Source organism: Chelonia mydas, chromosome 2 (assembly GCF_015237465.2).
Source record: "Chelonia mydas isolate rCheMyd1 chromosome 2, rCheMyd1.pri.v2, whole genome shotgun sequence".
NCBI lineage: Eukaryota > Metazoa > Chordata > Testudines > Cheloniidae > Chelonia > Chelonia mydas.
In genome coordinates this window covers 157306041-157329722 of record NC_057850.1, presented here as the reverse complement: position 1 = coordinate 157329722, position 23682 = coordinate 157306041, and the positions used below count along the sequence as shown (strand labels likewise).

Here is a 23682-nt window from a genome sequence, read left to right as displayed (position 1 = left end):
TTGATCCAACTCCCATCCAAGTCAAAAAAGACCTTCACTAATGTGAACTGGAAGTAGAGTGGAATCCTAATGCACAAGTGAACCCCAAATGTATACTCACAAAGAACAGTTCACAAGCATCTCATAGATTGAAGTTTGTTTGTGTGAAGTATTCAAACAATATACTATAACACAGAAAAGTTTAGATTTGCAGGTGCAAACAGTGGTCATGGCTTTCATAGATGTCTATTTCATTTATGTAAACAAATGGCAGTGGGTCACTCAGAAATTTGGATGCGCAGATTTAGAGGCTGCATTTGAAGACAAGGGCATTTTAAAGCAGCTAGAACATTTTTGTAGAGATATTATTGGTGTATAGTTCCCAGATAGGCACATAAATTAAACTGAAACAAAGACTGATATTGCCAGCTTGTTTCTAATATATTATGGGAAGTGATCGGAGCATTCATTCAAAGTGTCAAAAGGTGAATGCCTGTCAGTCTGAAATCTACAAGGCAGGTAGCAGTCCTGAAAATCATGATAGGATAGATAAGTAGTGATCATTCTTCTTAAAATACTTCTTAATACAATAATTACTATGTCCCTTCCACATGTCACACTTTTACTTGCTCCTTAATTTTGAGCCACAAATTTTACTTCCACTTATCTCATCTTTATTCTCTTGCATATGAAAATACATTAAGCACCTTCCTTCAACTAAGAATTCAGGCAATCAGGCTCCTCTAAAGGCGGCTCCAAGACAGAGCTTCTGGCCATAGGGGCCTAATTCTGAGCAAAGCATTTAAGTCTGTGTCTAGCTTTAAACATGTGATGAGTTGACAATTGAAGTCAAAGGGAGTACTTCTATGCTTCATGTTAGATACATATCTAAGTGTTTTCCTGGATCAAGGCCTTCCACTGGTGTAAATTGGGAGTAACTCCATTATAGCCAATGGAGTTACACTGGTGTAAAATCACGAGTCCCCACTGGTAAGCCTCTACACATACTCACTCACCAACAAACTACATGCTTCCAGTAGCTCAACTCACATTTAGAAACTGCTCAGAAAGCTAATTCACTCTACCTAGTGAGCTAGAACAGCAGCTCAATAAGATTGTTACACACATGAGCTGGCCTACCACATTACCATTAGAGGATGGATCAGATAGGCTTTCAAGTTAAAGTGCTATTCTGTTCTGAAAAGTGATTGCACTAAGCTAAATTGGCATCTTCTTACTCCAAAGATCAGTTTCCAGAGAATATTCAGCATCATCTGTGCTGACTTGACTGACTGAAGTTTAACTCTCCATCTAACTCCTGTTAGCACTGCAAAGCCAATACAGATATGGACAAGGAAACTGGACTTTTTTCATACTCAGACATATCAATAAAAGTGTTGCTTCAATTCCTATTTCAGAGCCAAATGACTGTGCAACACAATGCAAGATAATTAGATATATCTGTGCAACTTCTTTGCCCATAATGGGGTTGCACAGGTATAACAGTGTGAACGTTCTTGAAGTATCCAAGACTGAGTTACTCCCCCAGTACTGCCACCTCCAATGAGGAAATGGTTTGTTTGTGTTCAACTGGGTGTCAGCTCCCCTGACACCATCAGCCTGTTAGCCACCCAAACTATCTCCTCTGGGCTATGCCAGCCCTGACTTTGCCATGCCGATTAACAATATACCTTAGTCCTCAGTTCTCAATTGAACACTCACAGAAATAACAGGTCTGCTGTCCAAAAAGGGACAGCGTACACACAAGCTTGTATGATTTGACTCAGGATCAGCACCTTGTCCAATACCACAGCACTGAGATATATTTATAGAGTAAACAGAAATAAGTTCATTTTCAAAGATTCAAGAGACAGTGAATAAGGCTAATAAAAACAAAATGGTTACATAGCAAACAAAATCAAAACAGGCTTTCTAGAGACTAAACTTAACAGGCTATGATCCTGTCTAAATAGGTTTTCATCTCACCCAAAGTCTCTTGCAACATCTTACATCAAGATAGGCAGAGCGCCTATTTTCATGACTTTACAGATGCTGTCCATTTACTTCCTAGGTGCAGGATATGGGGGTATGTTTTGGCATATCCCCAAAGTTCATTGTCTGTATGCAGAGACAGTAAATGGCCCCATTGCTTTTTTCTGTGTCCTGCTTCTTTCCTTTTGGATTTCACCTCCCTCTGCCGACTTCACGCATAGATGGTGCAGCCACTGTGTTGGTTTACAGTGCTTAATTGACATGTCGACAGAGAGGCAAGTGAGTAAACCTCTTTTGTTTGACAGAAAACCGGTTTATCAACCCTGTCTTGATAAAGGCTTTAACACACATTTTCAGGATACATACATAACTCCTTACACAGTGTCTGTGCACAGATTTCACAGTGGTATTAAATGACCAATATGACCCTGGCTTCCCATTTAAGATCTCACATCCCATTCTTTGCTGAGGCAAAATCAACATACCAAGATCAGGGTATTCTTGTCACCTCCCTTGCCACTGGGAGGTTTCTGGGTAACAGAACATACTTACAAAATAGAAAGGCATAGCTCTACCTTCCATTTTTTCTTCATACATAAAGAGCAAACAAATACGGCCTGGATGACTTATCTTAGACTAAAGGAAAGATATTAATTTATTTAGATTTAATATAATAAAAAGATATATCCAGGGCTCTAGGGTTCTAACAAATTATACTTAGATTGTAAGCTCTTTGCAGCTGGGACCCTCTTTTTGTTCTTTGTGTGTACAGCACCCAGCACATGGTCCTGGTCCTTGACTAGGGCTCCAAGATGTTAACATACTGGGTGAGACCAATGATCCATTTAGCCCAGTATCCTGTCTTCCAACAGTGGCCAATGACAGAGGGAATGAACAGAACAGGTAATCATCAAGTGATCCATCCCCTGTCAACATCAAGTGATCATCCCACAGCCAACCTGTGGAACTCTTTGCCAGAGGATGTTGTGAAGGCCAAGACTATAACAGGGCTCAAAAAGGAACTAGATAAGTTAATGGAAGGGATGTTATCTCTTTACAAAGAACAAATCATGAACAATGCAATAAATATAATGAAATCCCAGCATTCAAGTAATCAGTTCAACAGGAACTCAGCCAGAAAGCCATCCACCTGTGGAAACTCCTTTCCACCCCTTCATTGTTATAGGCAAAACAAGATAAAAACAGAAAGTAAAGTCTCCATGTGAGAGCACAGCATATGTCTCCTCTGACATCCTTTACTGACCTCTGCCTCACAATGACTACCTGAAGCTACTGACATCAAGTTTCTAGAAATGTGGAGATACAGTACACTAAATACAAGTAATAATAAAAACCATCCACACATTCCGCACAGCTGAAAGTTGAATTTGTAGATAGAGTTGTAGAGGATTCGTGATTATGTATGAGAAGGAAATATTCAGCTTGACTGTCAGGTCCCTGAGAAAGTCTTCAGGGCTGATAGATATATTTTTTCCCCTCACATTTTATTTGTAAATCAAGCATAGAGACGGAACAAACATGGAAGCATCTGATGCCATTTTTAAAGTTTCATAGTAAAACCTTGCTTTTAGAGCTCATTTCCTGTGTCAGCCATTCATAGATGTTTGAGACAAACATTCCTTAACCAGCTCTGTTTTAAAGCTGTACACATATGCACATTCATGTCACCAGCCAACAATGTACTGTATATTCAGTACCGAGAGATGAACTTTCAATTTTGATTTCTAAGACAACTGCACTAACAGCTCAATCCATAGAGCGAAGTATTGTACAGGTAGGTTGATCTGTCACATTTTCTTGGCTATAAGCCAGCATGCCATATGTTCACACAGATCCAAAAATAATCATACTAGGATTAGTCTGCTTAGAGCAAAGAACTGTAAGTGGCTGGTTGCAAATTCTCCTTCAGAGATCAAATGTGGAATTTTATCGTGACCTATAAATGTTTGGGGCTGAGAGTCTCAAATGTAACCTTGAAATCTTTGGAGCACACGTAAGTTACTATATATCTGATCCAAAGCCCATTGAAGTCAATGAAAGACTCCCATGGATTTCAAAGGGCTTTGAATCACAGGAGCAGAGATGCAGGATTTCTGTACGATACATTTGTCGGTAATGGAACATATATCGTTTCCAGTTAGATGTCCAGAGACTGCTGATGTCGGCAAATAGATTAAATTTTTGGATAATTTGTCTAGTTTTTAGAGATTAATTTTTAAATGTTCCCAACGAACAAAGACTTTAAAAGGCTCTTTTTACCCCTTTTGTAATGTGCATATTTCTGTGACATTGTTCAGCACTTGATAGTAATACAGAAACAAAATGACTGTAGCAGAAAAGATCAAGCCATCTAAGGAGTATGGACTTTCTGCTGCATTTTACATTAACATGCATCATGAAACAGCCATTTTCACACCAGAAGGTCCCAAATAAAGTTGGTGACTATAACCAGAAATGTAATTGTGCATCAGTTTGAAAGAATGAAATCCTATAACAGGATTTATTAGTTCCCTTCAGGTTTCGATTAGCCAAAAGTAATTTACACTCAAAAGGAGACTATCACAACACACACAATAAATGTCATCCTATTTACTAGAATAGACTACCCAATCTGTTTTAAAATTAGCTAACCCATTGTTGACCAGGACATGAGTTATCATGTACGTTCTACTGAAATATGGCAGACATCATTGAGGAATGGAAGCCTAGCAGAAAATGGTTAATTGATGTATAAAATACTACCTAGCTTTTCATCTGCAGATTTCAAAATACTTTACAAAAAGATCAGTGTTATTACCTCTATTTTAAAGATGGGGAAACTGAGGCACCATGGCTTGTTCTAGGTCACCCAGTAGGAGAGATGATAAATTAGTCTAGATTGGAGTCTCTGTCCAGTGTTCTATCCTCAAGACAGCACTGCCTTCCTGAAAAATTATTAAAAACAGCGAAGATTACATTAGCAGTTATAGTTTCTGGTGATGTACAATGAAACAGATACCTTATGAAGACTGCAGCAGAGGAAAAAAAAAATATTTATTTATATTTTGCTGGCTTCCTTACCAAGCCTCATTACCAACAACATCCAGATGTAATCAGAAACAGCACATTGTAAGATTGCTATCAGAAAACCTGCTACTCCTAAAGAAAACACACATTATCCAGGCTTTATTTTAACAAACTAGTGAATCAACAATTACCCATTAATTGTATTACCCCATTAATTGCACAAATTACACAATAATGACTAGACTCAATAATGAGATTATTGTGCTGTGAAGTGTGTAATACATTGTTAAAGAAGGAGAACAGACTGAGGGTATTAAAAAGCATGCAACATACCTAAGATGTCTGAAGGGAGCTCTTCATGACAGATATATGGTTGCCATTAAAGTGTAATCCATCATTTAGTTTAATTATCCCTGGTAATAATTTGGGTGACAGTGTAAGCTTTCTGAGGAAAGAACAGCTTGGGTCTTCTTGAGAGCAAAGCTAAAATCCTGGTTAGATGTAGATCCTATCCATATTATATATTAGTTAGTAGTATCAAAGGATGATGATTCCTCAACCACCATTAGCTCACTTCTATCAATTGGTTAGTCTCTAAGGTGCCACAAGTACTCCTTTAAAAACTATCAAGCATTCTTACAACTACAATACCCACCTGCGGAAGTGAAGAAACACATTGATAGAGCCAGAAGAGTACCCAGAAGTCACCTACTACAGGACAGGCCTAACAAAGAAAATAACAGAATGCCACTAGCCGTCACCTTCAGCCCCCAACTAAAAATCAAGGATCTACAACCTATCCTGAAGGACGACTCAACACTCTCACAAATCTTGGGAGACAGGCCAGTCCTTGCCTACAGACAGCCCCCCAACCTGAAGCGAATACTCACCAGCAACCACATACCACATAACAGAACCACTAACCCAGGAACCTATCCTTGCAACAAAGCCTGTTGCCAACTGTGCCCACATATCTATTCGGGGACATCAAAGGGCCTAATCACATCAACCACACTATCAGAGGCTCGTTCACCTGTACATCTACCAATGTGATATATGCCATCATGTGCCAGCAATGCCCCTCTACCATGCACATTGGGCAAACTGGACAGTCTCTACGTAAAAGAATAAATGGACACAAATCAGATGTCGAGAATTATAACATTCATAAACCAGTCAGAGAACACTTCAATCTCTCTGGTCACTCGATTTCTGATCTCAAAGTGACTATCCTTCAACAAAAAAACTTCTAAAACAGACTTCAACGAGAGACTGCTGAATTGGAATTAATTTGCAAATTGGATACAATTAACTTAGACTTGAATAGAGACTGGGAATGGTTGATTCATTATAAAAAGTAACCTATTTCTCCTTGTTTATTCCTACTCCCCCCCCCCCCCCACACTGTTCCTCAGACGTTCTTGTTAAACCCTGGATTTGTGCTGGAAAATGGCCCACCTTGATTATCATACACATTGTAAGGAGAGTAATCACTTTAGATAAGCTATTACCAGCAGGAGAGTAGGGTGGGGGGAGAGAAAACCTTTCGTAGTGATAAACGCCCATTTTTTCATGGTCTGTGTGTATAAACACATCTTCTGTATTTTCCACAGTATGCATCTGATGAAGTAGCTCACGAAAGCTTATGCTCAAATAAATTGGTTAGCCTCTAAGGTGCCACAAGTACTCCTTTTCTTTCTATCCAGTAGATTTTCATCTTGAAAAGATAATATTAACAGCCAACCATTGTCAAGCCCCCTCCAACTGCATTGCACCCGTTCTCTAATGATTGACAGGCAGGGCTAAACGAGAGAATATATTTTATTGGATCAACTTCTGTTAGTGAGAGAAACAAACTTTTGAGCTTCTAGAGAGCTCTTCTTCAGGTCTGAGAAACACATACTCAAAGTGTCACAGCTAAATACAAGGTGACATAAGTATTTAGCACATATTTCAAGGAACTATTCATGGTGAAGTAGCCTGTTAAGCACCCCTCCCCTCATAGCAGGGAAAGGGGGGGAGGGAGCTAGAGGGGGATTGTAAGTGGGTTATAGACCATAAATCAGGGTCTCTATTCAGTCCATGACTTTTAGTGTCTAATAAAGTTATGAATTTAAGCTCCCAGGCTCATCTTTTGAAGGTTCCCTTTGAGAAGGACTGCGAGGCAAGATATAAAGTGATTGTTTGTGGGAAAAAAAAAAAAAAAAGTGTTCACCCACAGGTGACAGGGTGTTTGTCATTCATCATTTTCCTGTGGGAGTTCAAGAGCACTGTCTGGTTTCACCCACATAGTTATTGGAGCATTTAGTGCACTGGTGTCATTCGCACGGGTGCCAAACAGGGCTGTGTCATTGCTCCAACACTTCTCCATTTACCTTGCCATGATCCTGATTCTCATCTGCGACCCCTTCCTGATGGAATAGGGATTGAGTATCGTACGGATGGTCAACTCCTCAGTCTCCAAGCAAAATCTAATATCACAAGAATTGGCATCACTGACCTTCAGTATGCAGATGACGGTCACTCTCACACACGTAGAGGCTGACCTGAAAACTACCCTAAATCTTTTTTTGCAGATGCCTATCATAGCCTGAGTCTCTCAACGTTGGGAAAACCAAGGTACTCTTTCAACCCTCACCTGCACAAACTACTTTTTGTACTCCACAAATCACCATCAGCGGAGAACCCCTGGAAAATGTGAACCAATTTCCATACCTTGGCAGCCACCTCTCCCAAATAGCCAGCATTTACACAGAAATTGAATAGGTTTCAGAGTAGCAGCTGTATTAGTCTGTATTCGCAAAAAGAAAAAGGAGTACTTGTGGCACCTTAGAGACTAACCAATTTGAGCATAAGCTTTCGTGAGCTACAGCTCACTTCATCGGATGAGCTGTAGCTCACGAAAGCTTATGCTCAAATAAATTGGTTAGTCTCTAAGGTGCCACAAGTACTCCTTTTCTTTTGGAGAAATTGAATACAGGATCTGCTGTGCCAGCACATCCTTTGGAAGACTACTCAAACGAGTCTTCAATCATAGGGATCTACAGACAGGCACCAAGATCCTGGTTTACAGGGCAGTTGTCATCCCCAACCTTCTCGATGGGTGAGAGACCTGGGTAACCTATAGATGACATCTCAAGGGCTGGAGTGATTTCAGCTGCACTGCCTCAGGATCACCTGGGAAGACCAACACACTAACATCAGCAGTATAGAAGCACACGTCATGAAACACCAGTTCTGCTGGGCTGGCCAGTGTGTACTTAGGCCTGACACTTGCCTCCCGAAGCAAGTACTCTTCTCTCAGCTAAGTCAAGGAAGAAAGGCTTGCAAAGGGCAGAAGAGCTTCAAAGACATTGGAAATATACCTTAAAAAGGGAGGCATCAACCCAACAAACTGGGAGGACTCTGTGAGGAACAGAGCCCAGTAGTGCCACCCATACACCAAGCCACAGCCCACTTTGAGGAGAACAGACATGCTCATGAGATAGAGAAGCGACAAAGGAGATAAGAAAGGGCACAACACTCCAGCCAACATCTATGTCTCCAAGATTACACCTGTCACTTCTGTGGGAATATCTGCAGGGCACGAATTGGGCTCCTCAGCCACTTAAAAACCCACCAAAAAGCCGCCTTGGCAGAAATCATCCTCGCATGGAGGGATAGCCGAAGAAGCACTGGATGAGGGGCTAAACTCTCACAGTAGGAGAGAAGCCACCTACATTTCTTACATGATACCTCCCAGAGTCCCACAGTATTGCTTGCCATTTGCAAGAGATTTCCCTAGGCTGGGATGTGTTGGTTATGTCATCAGGGCTACAGACAATGAAAAGAAATTTAAAAAAAGACAGATGTATTTTGTTTTCCACAATAGAAATTCTCTGTATTACATAAGCGGACATAAAAATCTTGATTCTATAAAGTGCTGAACACCTTCAACAGAAATTGAGGATGCTCAGCAACTTGAAAGATTAGGCTCCCTGGATGAGCATGCTCTGTCTCCACACAGCTTCCATATACTGATCAGATGGCACATGTGCCATCCCCACAGGGTAATTGAACATGCTCAGTTCCAGGGCTGCAGGGGTTTAACAGGACTTTCCCTGCCATTGCTCCTCTCACCTGTCAGGGGCCACTGTGGCTCCAGGTACCATAACAGAGCAAGATGGTCCCTCAATGCTCTTCCAGCTGGTGGCACACAACCAACAGACAGTAGGAAGAAGCAGCCTGATTTAGTGCAGAGGGAGGAACGGGGTAGATTATGTGGCTGGTCCACATAGAAAACAGATAACAGTTATTTCATTAGCTCAAGCAGCAGAAGTCAGAGCTGTAGATCTAATGGTCCCATATCTGCTGATGGCCTAGGCTGGAGTCAGTATAATCCCCCAGGATGGATTTTCTGGTTTTGTTTTTTCAGTTTGCTTTTTAAAAACTTGGGAAATCACACGCAAAAACATTTCAGTTAAAGAACATTAAGATTACAAAGTCAAGCAATCAACAATTAAGAAATGCAATAATTAAGGTTGCCTGGGTAACCTTAATTCAGCCCCTTATGCATATGCTCTTTAATTCCATGATCACATACTGTTTTTTCCATAGGACCTCTGTCTCATTCAGTGCACAGAATAGACCTGTTTGGGGATGAATCAAGATTGTGTAGTGAAGGAGGCTGTGGTCTGTAGGGCCCCTGCCTCAGTTGTTGCTGATTGCAGGAAGAGAAAGAATGACCTTGTGGTTAAGGTAGCTGAATGCTGCCTTGGACAACTGGATTCTATCCCAGCCTCCATCCAGAGCTCCTGTGTGATGCAAGTTCCTATGTGTAGGCAGGTCAAACCAAATTTTTTACAGCAGCCCTAGAAAAAAAAAAAAAAAATCAGGCCCTAGACATCTCAAGTGGAGCATCTAAAATTAGTGGACACTTGACAATTTCAACTCCCTTACTCTTCCTGTGCCTGAATTCCTCATCTGTAAAATGTGGACAATACTACTCTTTTCACGGGGTTGTTGTAAAGATAAGTTCATTTATGTTGGTGAAGTACTCAGATGCTATAGTGGTGAACACCATAGAAGAGCCCATGAGGAAATTAATAATTTTGTATTCAGTGCAGGGCTTGGATGGTATGCAGTAAATAAAGTGTCAGGCTACAGACTGGTTGATGAGGATAAAAAAGGTTGAGGAACATAGCCTGAATATGGGAAATTGGTCAGTATTTAGGTTGGCCAGCTTATAACCATTCCAGTCCCTCCATGTTTCTGGACTCACATAGCCTATTGAAATAAATGAACACCACAATTCAAATTTCCTTCAAATGTTAATAGAGATCCTGTTCAGGCATCTATGTGAGGACTATACCACAGTTCTATGGACCACCACTAAGTGAGTCACAGAGCAGACGACATTATCTACCATGGCCATCCTCAGGTCCTGAACCTTGATGTCTGGGAAAGAAACATCCAAACCACACCAGTTTACCAGTATACAATTTACTCACTAAATAACTAAACAAAGACATAAAATGAAGTAGAATACATACAAGATCAAATTAAAATAAAAAAAGTGTGCTAATAGCAAATCAAAACCCATCTAGTTATCATTGTTGATTAAATTCCTCTTTATAAGTGTTAGCTAATAATTTGGGAAGGCACCAAAATCTTGTTTCTCTATCAGCCCCAAAGTAATAAGACATCAATCTCAATGCTAATGGATATATTAATATTCCAACCAGATGGCTGATCCAGAGAGGGTCAAATCACTCAGAGGTTGAAGCCAATGTTGAGTCTACAGCACTCATGCCAATTCAGGCAGCCTGCCCAAATTATTGGTGGTTAGGGAACAATCTCTTCCTTCCCACCAACATGGAGTTACATGAAACATTCCAGTACAATTTGAGATGAGGCAGCTTGTTACATTTAAAATTCAAATGACAAATTTAGGTGAAAATAGGTGTCTCGAGTTCTTTCCTTGATCAGATTTGCAAGTTCTCTTTTGTCTGAATGAGAAATGGAGTGCTCATCTGCGGCTACCATTTCTCTAGTCAAAGGGGGAGCCACACAGTGATTGCTCTGGCTGTCCAGTCTGAGTCAGCGTTAATAGTAACAGAAGTGTCCCGAGATTCATAAGCTAAGACAGTTCTAACTGCCCAAGCAGCCAAGGTGGAGGCAGAATGGGGACGAGCTAGTCCTTTGAACATCTCTCCGTCGTTTACATGGATGGCCCCATGCCTTCTTCGGGGATGACCCGTATGGAAGAAACTTGAGCCATCTGTAAAGCAAATTGCAAAACCCTTCTGTTTAGCATCTGCAAGCCTCAAGCTCCCTTGACTGGCCACTCAAGGTGTTTTACCAGGGGAGGGAGTAGGTATGCTCCTCTCCTTCTATAATTAGCCCATCCGGGGCTGATGAAACGGCTTGCTCTTTTTTAAACTCGACTCCTCAGTTTACTAGGGTGAGGGTCCATTGGGCAATGCGGGGGTTAGAGACCTGGCCTTCCTGTATTTTCCCCGATATTATGTACTTGAGTGGGGAATGCCCAGTCTGAACAATGACCTTCGACCCTCCAATAATAAATTCCCCAATGCGTGAGGCTCTAGACCAACGCAAGACACTCCTTTTCATGGGCTAAAGCCTTGCTCGGTTTGATCCAGGAGCCTGGAGGCTTACGCGATGACTCTAAGCTTGTCGCATTGCCTTTGGTTGGGAGTAGCTCTGATTCTGGTCTCTGAGGAGACCAATTGAATCAAAGGGCAGGGCAGGGTCAGGATAAGCCAGGGCGGGAGCACTAGTCAAACCTTGTTTCAAGGTGGCCAGGGCAGTCTGCTGGTCTGGTCCCCAGACCAGCCTGCACTGATTAACACCAGCTTCTCAGGGATCTTCCTGTTTCCCTCTGCTTCCCTGAACCCACTTGAGGAGAATAGGCAGTCAACTGAACTAGTAGGAGCCAGTTAGGCCCTTAAGATGCTGATATCTTCCCTCACTCAGGCCCTGCCACCAGCCTGCTTATTTGTCCCCTTCAATTGAGTGTTGAGAGCCACTATAGCTGGCACAGAACAGCAGTCATGAGTGAAAGAAGAAAATACCCCTCTGGGGCAGCATTCAGAAAAAGAAAGCAAAGGAAGCTTTTCTATCTAAGCAGGAAGGAGCTCTCCTGAGATACATAGACATAAATGTTCACAGTGAGCCTTCTGGCCCCAGTGAGGCTGAGTGGTGAGGAGATGCCTGATCTTCCAGTTAGTCAGAGAACAGGTGACCTGGCAGCTACTGCAGTATCCATATCTCCATCTCAAATAGATGTAACCACACACATTCCTGAAGAAAAAGTGTAGATCAGAGAAGAACATCGTGGAGGTGCAAGAAATGGCTGCTGCTGAGTTTAGTTCCTTAAGTCTAGATGATCCAGGACTGTGTCCCACTTGAGCAGTAGCCTGAGGGACTTCCTTGTACTGCATGGGCCACAGCAAGCGAAAAACTTCATGTTCCGCAAAGACAATGAAAAGAGAAGTTTCCATCCAACACATTACTGGCGTGAAATCCCCAATGGTGACAAAGTGGAGAGGCCATAGCTTATGTACGCAAAAACCCAAAATGCTGCATACTGTTTTTGTTGCAAACTCTTCCAGTCTAATGTTCCAGCCACATTGGGTTCTACAGGAACAAAGGACTGGAAAAATCTGGCTAGAAATCTGGCATGCCACAAGAAGGCAGCAAATCAACAGAGAATTCCATAGGTGGAAAGAGCTTGAGATGAGACTAAGGTTAAAGGCCACCATAGATGATCAGCATCAAGAGAAGATTGCATCAGAGTCTCTTCACTGGCAAAATGTTCTGAAAAGGCTCATTGCCATTGTGAGAATGCTTGCTACCCAAAACCTGCACTGCGTGGCACTTCAGATCAGCTGTCTGGAAACGTCCTTAAAATTGCAGAGCTGATGGCTGAGTTTGATGCTGTACTCCAGGAGCATCTAAGAAGAGTCACCACCCAAAAAACATACACAAACCACTACCTTGGAAAAACAATTCAAAATGAGATCACACAGTTACTGGCAACAAAAAAGTCAAACAGAAGATTGTGGAAGATCTCAAGTCAGCAAGATATTACTCTGTTATTCTGGACTGCAAACCTGACATCAGCCATACAGAACAAATGACTTTAATGGTGTGTTTTGTAAAAGAACCTAGTGAAAATGTCCCTGCAATGGTGACTGTCAGAACATTTTCTAGAATTTGACGATACTACAGGAGCTGGTATGACAAATGTGCTTCTTAAAAAGCTGGAAGATATGGGAATTGCGATAGCTGACATGAGAGGTCAGGGCTACGATAATGGTGCCAACATGAGAGGAAAGAACAGAGGAGTGCAGACATGGATCCGAGAGTTAAACCCTCAAGCTTTTTTTGTCCCATGCAGTTCTCATTCATTTAACTCGGTGGTCAGTGATGCAACATCAGCTTCTAGTGAGGCTGCTGAATCTGTGCTGAAAATGGCCCACCACCTTGATTATCGTACACATTGTAAGGAGAGTGATCACTTTAGATAAGCTATTACCAGCAGGAGAGTGGGGAGGGGGAGAGAAAACCTTTTGTAGTGATAAACACCCATTTTTTCATGGTTTGTGTGTATAAAAACATCTTCTGTATTTTCCACAGTATGCATCTGATGAAGTGAGCTATAGCTCACGAAAGCTTATGCTCATATAAATTAGTCTCTAAGTTAGTCTCTAAGGTGCCACAAGTACTCCTTTTCTTTTTGTGAAATTTTTTTAATGTAATTCAAAGCATCTTTGTATTTTTCTCTGCATGAACTCGATGGCAAATTTTGAAGCAACATCTGGGAACATCCTCTCTGACGCTGAAACCACTGAGTGCAACAGGATAGGTAAGTTGAATGGAGGCGACAGCCTAACACACACCAAATTGGGAAGATAGATGATGCCATAGTTGCCATTATGGAGGATAATGCTATGACAGGAACTGTTCATGGGAAAACAGTGGCAGAGGGAAATGGAATCACCAGAAACATACATAACTTCAAATTTCTGTGTGGCTTAGTGTTGTGGCATGACATACTGTTTGAAATGAATGTTGTAAGCAAGAGACTCCAAGGTGTTGACCTTGATATATCTGGAGCAATGGAACAACTGGAGAAAGCAAAGTCATACCTACAGTCTTACTGGTCAGATGAGGGATTTCAAAACATTCTGAAGAGTGCACAGAAGTTGGCAGAGGAACTTCACACTGAAGCTATTTTCCCACCCATTCAAGAATACAGGAGTCATTGAAGAAGACAACATTGATTACGAGGCACGAGATAATCCCATAAGAGACCCCAAACAACATTCAAAGTTGAATTCTTTAACCAGGTGCTAGATTGTGCAAATACAGTCAGTTGAAGAAGGTTTCATGCAGTTCAAGGAACACAGCAGTGTATTTGGGATGTTGTATGATATTCCAAAACTCCTCACTATACCTGAAGAAGGCCTACACCAGCAATGCAGGGCACTAGAGACAGTGCTGATACATGATGACATGTGCGATATTGATGTGAGTGATTTAGGTGATGAACTGAAAGCCCTTTCAAGACAGATTTCAGCAGGATCAACTCCAAAGGCTGCTCTGGAATATATGTGCACAAATAAGATGACCACCCTCTTTTCAAATGCTTTTGTTGCTCTGCGCATACTTCTAACACTTCCTGTAACAGTTGCCAGTGGAGAACACAGCTTCTCCACGCTGAAGTTCATAAAAAACACATCTACGCTCCACAATGACACAGGAGAGGCTAGTCGGCCTTGCAACCATCCTAATAGAGCATGAGCCGGCCCAGACTGTGGACCTTCAGCAGGAAGCAGTTCTAATCTTTGCAACCAAGAAGGCACGGAAGGCACCACACCTTGATTATTCAAACAGATAAAAATGCCAATGTTTACTATGCAGACAAGAAAAGTTAACTTTCAGACGCCTGAACAGCAAATGTAAGTGTTACTTAAAATTTTTGAACAAGGCATTTTAAGTGGTTAGTTCTCCTTTATTGGGGTAGGTAGCAGAGCAGTACCATGAGAGGAGTAGAACAGGAAGAAGGCAGAATTAAGACCTTTCAAAGTTTTGGCCCAAGCGAGGGGGTATGGGGGCATCATTTGAGCTCCCCGCCTCAGGTGTCAAAATGTTCTGAGCAGCCCTGTCTGGATCCCTGGAATTTCTACTCTCCCACTAGGTTTCCTTCTTTCCTTTTCTCACATCTAGAGAGTGGCTGCCAGCTTCCTCATTGCAGCCCTTTTCTGCTGCCAACTTCCTGGCTGTATACTAGCCCCACCTATTCCTTCTCAACTGGGCTCTGTCAGCCCAGGGTAATTTAGGCTGCCTATCTGCTTAGTTGGCCTCTTTTCAGGCTCACTAACTCTTCTTAGGCTAGTGTGGGGTGAACCACCTGACACAGGTTCCTTATCCTTTAGGTATTCCTATTCTACAGACAGATGCTTATAACACCCCCTTCTATGTAATACCCCCGAGCTGCTCAACTTTGAACAGCGTTTTTGACACCCAAAATCAGAGCAAAAGTCCTTTCCTCCTCAAATCACCGTTTTGGAGTTTGGATTTTTATATAGGCCTATGTGCCTCACAAAAGAAACACTGAAAAGCTACTGTGACAAAGCTCTGTTCTTGCCTCCGTGGGTCCCGCGTTTCCTGGCAGATTTCGCTAGCCTCAGAGGCTCACTGTGACCCTCCACGTAACCCTTCTTTCTCTAGAGACAAGGGTCACAGTCTACTGAGCCATTTTCATCATAAGCCAGCAAGGGAGGTGAGGAGAAGTTATCCTCCCTCACACAGTCTCTGTTGTCTCCCAGTCTCAGTGATTAATCAGGGGGCAAAGGTGGGGGGCGGGGACCCCAGGCCCACCCTCTACTCTGGGCTCCAGCCCAGGGACCCTAATAGTACCTAAAAGGTCAGCTACCATAGCTGAAACATGACATGTACAATTCCCTGGGCTACTTCCCCCACAACAGCCCTCACTTCCTCAAGCTCCACTTCACCCTTACCTCAGGGCCTCCTTCCTTATGCCTGATATAGTGTGTACTACTCAGCTTCTCCAACAGCGCAACTTCCTTCCACAGCTCCTGACATGCACACCCACCTGACTGGGAGGCTTTTAACTAGTTTCAGGCAGCCCCTGATTGGCTTCAGGTGTCCCAATCAACCTAGCATTCTCCCTGCCTTCTGGAAAGTTCTTAATTGGCCCCAGGTGTCTTAATTGAACTGGAGCAGCTTCCATTTCACTTAACCTGGTACCAGGGATTTGTTTAGCCTGGAGCTAATATATCTATCTCCCACTACTTTTCTATAGCCATCTGGCCTTGCCCCATCACACTACCCATTGAGTAAGTAATTTCCATCCAGTACACTAAATGAGGCAGGTATCCTTTGGAAAAAATAGAATGTGATCATGTAATTAAAGGCTGTACCATAACGAATTTGTTCAGGCTTGACAAAGCCCTGGCTGGGATGATTTAGTTGGGATTGGTCCTGCTCTGGGCAGGGGAGTGGACTAGATGGCCTCCAGAGGTCCCTTACAACTCTGTTATTCTATGAATATTCATGGGGGGGGGGGGGGAGAGAATTAAGATCACACAGAATCTTAATTTCATATTTTGGTATTTCCTAACTTGTGTGTGCTTGACTTTGAAACCTTAACATTGTGTTAATATAGATTTTAAAAAAATATAATATAATAATGGGCCTGATTCACTACTGTGCTATTCCAATTTTACAATAGAGGAAGTCCACTGAAAATCAATTGAGTTACGCTTGTATAAAACTGGATGAATCTTGCCCAGGAACTATAGAACATTAATTTTTTGCAAGTGCAAAGTTTAGTTTTGCCAGAAAAAGGAATTTCAAGTGCAGTGCTAAGTCTCTCCTTTGTAGGATGAAATGCTCTTTTCTGCTACCTCATTGCATTTCCCAGTTCAGGAATAAATAAAATCTAGTCAACCTTTATGTTCCGACTGACACATTTTCCTAGATGCTTGTAATTCTCTGTCTCTAAGAGATCAAACAAACAGTGTGACCAGTATTGCTCGGGGAGCTCAGGGACAGGCTGGCTAGCCTCAAATCTACACAGAAGCCACATTTCACATAAATTGGACCATTTTGTACATCTAATTTAAGAATCCCTGCAAGCAATTTTTCAAGAAAACCACTTAGTCCTAAACCCTTCTCTCCCTCCCTACAATCTGATTTTTCTCACACCACATATCTGGATCCAAAAACTTCACCACAATAGGTTTTCCTTTAGGCTTTCAGGAATTATGTAGCTTCAGTGATTCCTAAGAAAATAAACTCTCAAAACTGCACCAGAGCAGATTGGAATTAAAACAGAAGATGGGCAGAACCAAGATCTACCTACATCATCATAGATGCAACTCTGCATTTGGCCTTTGATCATTTACTGTATCACTTGTTCCTATGAAAAGAGTCTGACTCTAGCAAGTAGAGATATTCCTCCAGTAGGTCTTTGAGATAGGTTGCTGCTGCTGCCTTTCCAGCTGTTTCTCACCCCATTCCCATGGAGTCTGACAGTGTTTCCCTGTTAGGAGAGGAGTGAGGAATAATCCATCATACCTTGGGATCACATACTATTCTGATCATCCAGCAGCAGCTGAATGATTAAAAACAGTGACTTTACATATTTACCTAATATTTCCCCTCCTCACTGACAAAAGTCACTTTCACATTAACTTTCAATAGGCAGTCTTTTGGGAATGACAAGTAGTTCCCAATCTCCTGAGAAGAAATGGCTCGGTTCAAAAGTTCCCCATACACCAGAAAAAAAAAGTCAATTCATAGATTATAAATACATATTGTACAATAGGTATAGTCAACCTGCCCCTTTTTAATTGTCATCAATCTATCTTTACCTGTCACATCTTCTCCCCCAATAAATGTGAACGCATTGCATTGGATTCCATCAAGTTATTCCTTTCTCCAGGATGGAACATTGCAATTTTTGTTGCCCCGTGTACAGTTACTTCTCTATGCTAGGTTCCCTATGGCCTAGAAGGGGTCTTTTCCCTACACCTCTTGATTTGACAGCCCAGTGGTGTCTGAGGCACTGCTGCATTGTTCTGTACTCAGGACACGACATGAGGTATCTCATCTTTTGTGACACAATAAATGATTATTTTAATTGGCAATCACTGTGGTATTGGTGATGGAATCCCTTTGAGATGGGATGTCTGTACCAGACTAGACCTTCCTGAATGCTAATTAAAAATTATATCTGTACTTCTGGCTTGTGTGAACATTACAAGTTGCATAAGATACTTTACATGTTATAATTGTATTGTTTTTCCTACAATTACTGCTACTTGTTGGTCTAAATTTTCTGTAGACCAATTTAAAAACATAATACAAATTGTTCTCTCTTCCATGTCCTCTTAACTTCATTGATAAGTTGTTAGGTGGAGCTCTTGTGAAACTTCAGTTTAGTTACATTTTTAGATTTTGCTTCTTTGTATACTTCATCAGAGGACACTGAAACCTGTAAAGTCTAAGAGTATCTCCTTTGAATTGCTGTGTTATCATTAGCCTAAAAATAGGATTGGCCTGATTCTCCACTCTGTTCTAACAGTTTTATGCTGGTGTAACTCCATTGCTCAGTTGAAGTCATTAGAAATATATCAACATAATACAAGCATGCTGGCTTAGAGAGATTCAAACCCAATGTCTTTTCAAATCTTTTAACACAAGAAAAAAAAATAAGAACTGTTTTAAAATAAACAGTCTTCAGACTATAACCTATGAAGTCCCTAGATTGATCTGAAGGAGACAGAATAGTTAATGATTGTGTGAGAAACATGGCAAAAGTTAGATTACCATAACAAATGAAGACTTTGTCAGAAACAGAGAAGGTTCAGAGTCGGGCAATGGTAGTGATTAGTGGCCTTGAAAAATTCTCATATGAAGAAAGATTGGAGGTATTTTCAATAGAAAGGAAACAAAGAGGGGACTTGATAAAAGTATTGTAATAAAAATAGTGAATGGTGTAGAGAAGACAAATAGGGATCTTACATTCACTCTCTCATAAGACAAGGATAAGGGGACATTCAATGAAATTGAAAGGTGGCAAATTCAAACCTGATAAAATACCTTTTTCCCCTCACAATGAATAAATAGAATGGGGAATTCAGTACCATGAGATACAGAGGTCAGAGAATAGCAGGATTTGAAAAAAGGATCGGACTTTTATAGGGATAAAAAGAATATCCATAATTTTAATAGTAAGCAAGTATTTAAAAAATGGAAGGGATATAAGTCTTCAAACTTGGTGCACAGTAACAGGTGGTGATAATTGCTGGGGTCATTTCCAGGAGGAGCTCAACATGAGGAAATAGGGAGTCAATTAAAGGGTGTGCCAGAACATGAGTTTAGCACATAGCATCCCACTCAAGTCAGGTTTGTACACATGTAAAGACAAATCCCTACTTTCTGTTCACCCATCTAGTGTTTTGCAAGTGTAAAAATCTGCAGATCTCATCCCTGGATTGCACCTGGAATTTTATACAAACATTGTCTGCCACTCTTTTCACACAAAGAAGGGTTGGGGGAAACAGACAGCCAGATTCATCTCAGCTTTAATTCTATGAAGATCAGTGCAGTTAAACCTGAGAAGAATTTGGCCCATCTGCTGTACCAGAGAAAGAGAATGGCAGAGTTTAGCAACCCTGCTATGAAGCAATCAACATAGCAGCACCCAATATCTTGCTCCTTTCTGAGATTTTTGGGGTCTTCATCTCATCTTTATCTTAGAGATTCCCAGAAGAGAACTGTAAATGAGCATGGATATTTTAGTAAGCAAGGTGGAATTTGACTGAAGTGCAGGCCTCAGTGAGTCCAATTTAATGCAACCTACATAGCTGAAGATAGAACTGGAAAGATGCAAAAACATACCACTGCGTATTTATCTGGAGACTTATTTAAAGTCAATGTATGGTTTTTAAATATGCCATATTGCTGCCTGTGAATCACTAAACTAAATCTAGTTTAATATAACTTGAAAGCCAGCTGAGTCAACTAAGTAAATAGCTTTCTTGCTGGCATAAATATTCATGAAGTACTGTATCTTAATAGGATCAATAAAAGTTCAGCCTAATGGACCACATTAGTCTTGCTAACTAAGGGTCCAGTTCTGCTCCTACTGAAGTCAATGGGAGTTTTGTCATTGACATTAGTAGAAACAGAAGAGGACATGAAAATTCTGAACAATTAGTTTTCTTGTTTTAAGCTTAAAGGAAACTGTTGGACTAACGGTCATATTTAAATTTACTGACAACGCTTTACATTGTTGCACGTGAAATAAATTTTTTTAAACAGGGACATGTTTCATGCTTCTATAACTCAAATATGTTTTGCCATCCATTAGCCCATAATTTTGCGTTAATTTCCTTTTTTGAAGTTTTGCAAAATTAGTACTTTGTTTCCTAGAACAAATCTAGTCCTTAATGTAGGCAAAAGGAATTGCAAGGATTTGAGAGAGATAACTGCTTGAAAAGAATATGTTTGGGGTAGGTAAAATGCATTCCTGTCAGAGACAGACAGGTGTAAACAAGAAATATTGGACAAAAATGATAAATTTAAGAGTAGCAGGAGTACTACTAGAACCAGAGTACACATCCTAGAGTTCTGAAAGAATCTAAGAACAGAGTGGCTAAGCTACCATGAAAAATGTACAATCTCATTGAAATCAACTGCTATATTGGAGGGCTAGAAGATAACTAATGTTGCACCTAACTTAAAAAAAAAAAGTGTTAGGAGTAATCCTTGGAAATAGAGACCAGTGAGCCTTATTTTGATTAAAAATATATATTTTTAATCAATATTCATATATATGAGTTGGTTAACGCAATAGTTAAATGAGACACCTAGATGAACACAAGGACATGATACGGACAGAACAACAGCCTTTGTAAAAGAAAAGCATTCCTCCGTGAAGGTGTGATCTGAAGAGTCCAGGGAAAGACACCCATTCATTTTAGTGGGCTCTCAATCAGGCTCAATAGACCATTTCAACAAGATAGTGGATTAAGAAGAACCCCTTACCACAATTAATTTGGACTTTGAAAAAGATTTTAGCCCTTATTTGCTTATTGTTTTCTTATTTTGGGCTAGATGCTAGAGTGCTTCTCAATCCTTTCTCGGGCAAACTCCCTGTGAAATCAATAAAAATTTGTCCCTTTAAAAATCCACTCTGTCTCCTTTTGATTAGGCATATCAAAATTATCTTGTTTGCGGGTTTAAGATGGATCACAGTATATTAAATATTAATTCCCACAGGCAAATTTATTGGCTCTGAAATAAACACACTGAATCCTATGCCAGTGTTTGTGTTGATGTACAGTGGGCCCATTAGCCTCTTCTACTTTATGGATTTTCTACCTCTTGCTTTAATTTTGTTTTTTTAAATAGAAAAAGTGATGCACAAAATTTTTCACTTCACAAATAAAAGGTTTAGTAAAATTCAGAAGGTATAGAGGAATTAAAGTAACTACACAAACCGTTACCATTACTCTAACATAAGTTGAGTCAAACCTACAATCAGGACTACCAGAGTGAAGGCAGACTAGCTTACTCTGTTCTTAGCTTTGTTCCTAACTCAAGCTATTGTGTAATTATTCTGTCACACAGGCCAGTTAAGGACAAGTACAAGATATTCACTCCAGTGAATGCATGGGTTATTGGGCACTCCCACAGTCACCATTACTCAATACTCCTGAGAATAATTTATCCCACACGCTCTCTTCTCTCTACTATAGATTCATTTCGAAGAGCTATCAGCATGATTTATGCTACTTGAGATGAGAATTTGCTTATTCTTTTGGCGATTCCATAGCAGGGTTCCACAATACGGTGAGAGACAATTTATAAAATAGTCACTGCTATAACCACACTAAATATCTTTGCATATTTTGTTGCCTATACAGTAAACAGGTCACTTTGCACACGTTAAACTTGGGACTCAAACAACTCTCTTGTTCAGTCAAAGAGGATCTCTCTCTTGCTCTCACACTCAGAGTTTACAAGACCACTGGCCAATGTATTGACTGGTATTGACTAACTCTGGAAGAAATGGTCTCCAGCCCTCCTCAGTCAGAGAGGGTAACCTCAATTCAATGCTAAAAGACTAATGGAGTTAGAGAGAACACCTTCCAGCAAGGGAAAAGGTTAGAGACACTGTTGGCCAAGATTTTCCAGAGTAACTAGTGACTTTTGAGTGCCCAACTCGAGACACCCTGAAGGGGGACTGATTTTCAGGATGTGCTGAACTCCAGGTCTCTTGAAGGTCTCACTCTGGGCACCCAAAAACTGAAGCATTCAAGGTTTACTAGCTACTTTTAAAAGTCTTGGCCATTCCACCTGCCTGAAGAACAGTGTATGAAGTGTAGTGTATGTAAGAATAGCGTATCTGTGTCATTTTCAGGGGCTGCTGTATCTGAGCAGCAATAGAAAATACTAAAAATAAACTGGAAGAGACGCTTGGTGGTCTAGGTTAAGGGAAGCATGTGCAGGAATAATTGGTGGCAGAGCTCTTTCAGGTGAGGGCTCCCACCTTTGGAATGCAATCGCTTGGGAAATTTCTTATGGACTGGGACCCTTTCCGAAGGGACTCAGGATTGTGAGCAGTTTGTTACCACTTGCCCTTAGCATTAGGGTGCTTTGTGCGTAATTGTCAGGGGTCAGTCCCTCACACTCTCAGCCACAGGCAACACTTAGCAATCCCCTCTCAGCCAATGTGGGCAACGCTGCCCATAAGCGGGCTAGCAGTAGGTGCACTCCAATCTCCGAGTTCTCCAAGCATCCCCCTGTAATATCCAGCCCCTTAACCACGGGAAGAACGTCATGGTAAATTGCCCACAAGGTGCAAAGTTTGCAGATCTCTGTTATAGGTGGCCAAGCCTAGTAGTCAGAGTCTGAATGCCAGAAACAAGAGTTGAGACAGAGAGAGTCAGGAGCCAGGACCGAGGTCCGAGTCCAAATACTGAAACTAAGAGTTGAAACTGAGTTGGAGTCAGAGCCAAAGGTAAGAACCAGATTACTAGGAGTCAGGGAAGGCAGGAGCCGGGATGGTTCTGAGGCAGGAGCCGGGATGGTTCTGAGGCAGGAGCCGGGATGGAACAGGATGGGACCTAGGCTGGGTGCAAAGCAGGATCTGGGCAGGAGCTATGGAGGAGCAGGGCTTGGAGAGACAAGCACAGGGAGGCAGAAAGTCCCTGGGCATGTGTGTTGAGCAGCCAGTGAGCCACTGTTTTTGCTAGGTTTAAGAACCAGCCTGCTGGTTTCCTCAGGCAATCAGACAGTGTGGTCCATCAGACAGCCTAGCTGGCTCACTAGGGCATCAGAAGTACTGAGCAGTCACAGCTGAGAGCCTTACTCCTGACAATCTCACATGACATCTAGACAGATGTATTTGCAGTGCTATGGAGCAGCTGGTGGTGTGATACATGAAGGTACCAATGATATAGGAAAAAGGTAGGGGAGATACTTATCAGCCTAAATTTGGCCTCCAAGCTAAGAGATTAAAGTCCAGGACCTGAATGGTAGCATTCTATGAAATGCTTCCAGTTCCACACAGTGCCAGAAAAACAGGCAGAACTGCAGTGTCTCAAGAGATGGCTTCTTGATTAACTTTCAGGGGAAAAA

The 23682-nt window shown here is 41.4% G+C and overlaps 1 long non-coding RNA gene across 1 annotated transcript in view; it reads right to left on the bottom strand.

Annotated features, from left to right (window-relative positions):
* The window catches only part of LOC122464623, a 56441-nt gene that overhangs the window by 22376 nt on the left and 10383 nt on the right, over positions 1-23682 (bottom strand). Inside the window, exons 2-3 of the long non-coding RNA XR_006288821.1 lie at positions 5332-5506; positions 4790-4916 (exon numbers count right to left, since the gene is read on the bottom strand). This is a non-coding gene — a long non-coding RNA (uncharacterized LOC122464623). The remainder of the gene's footprint in view (positions 1-4789; positions 4917-5331; positions 5507-23682) is intronic.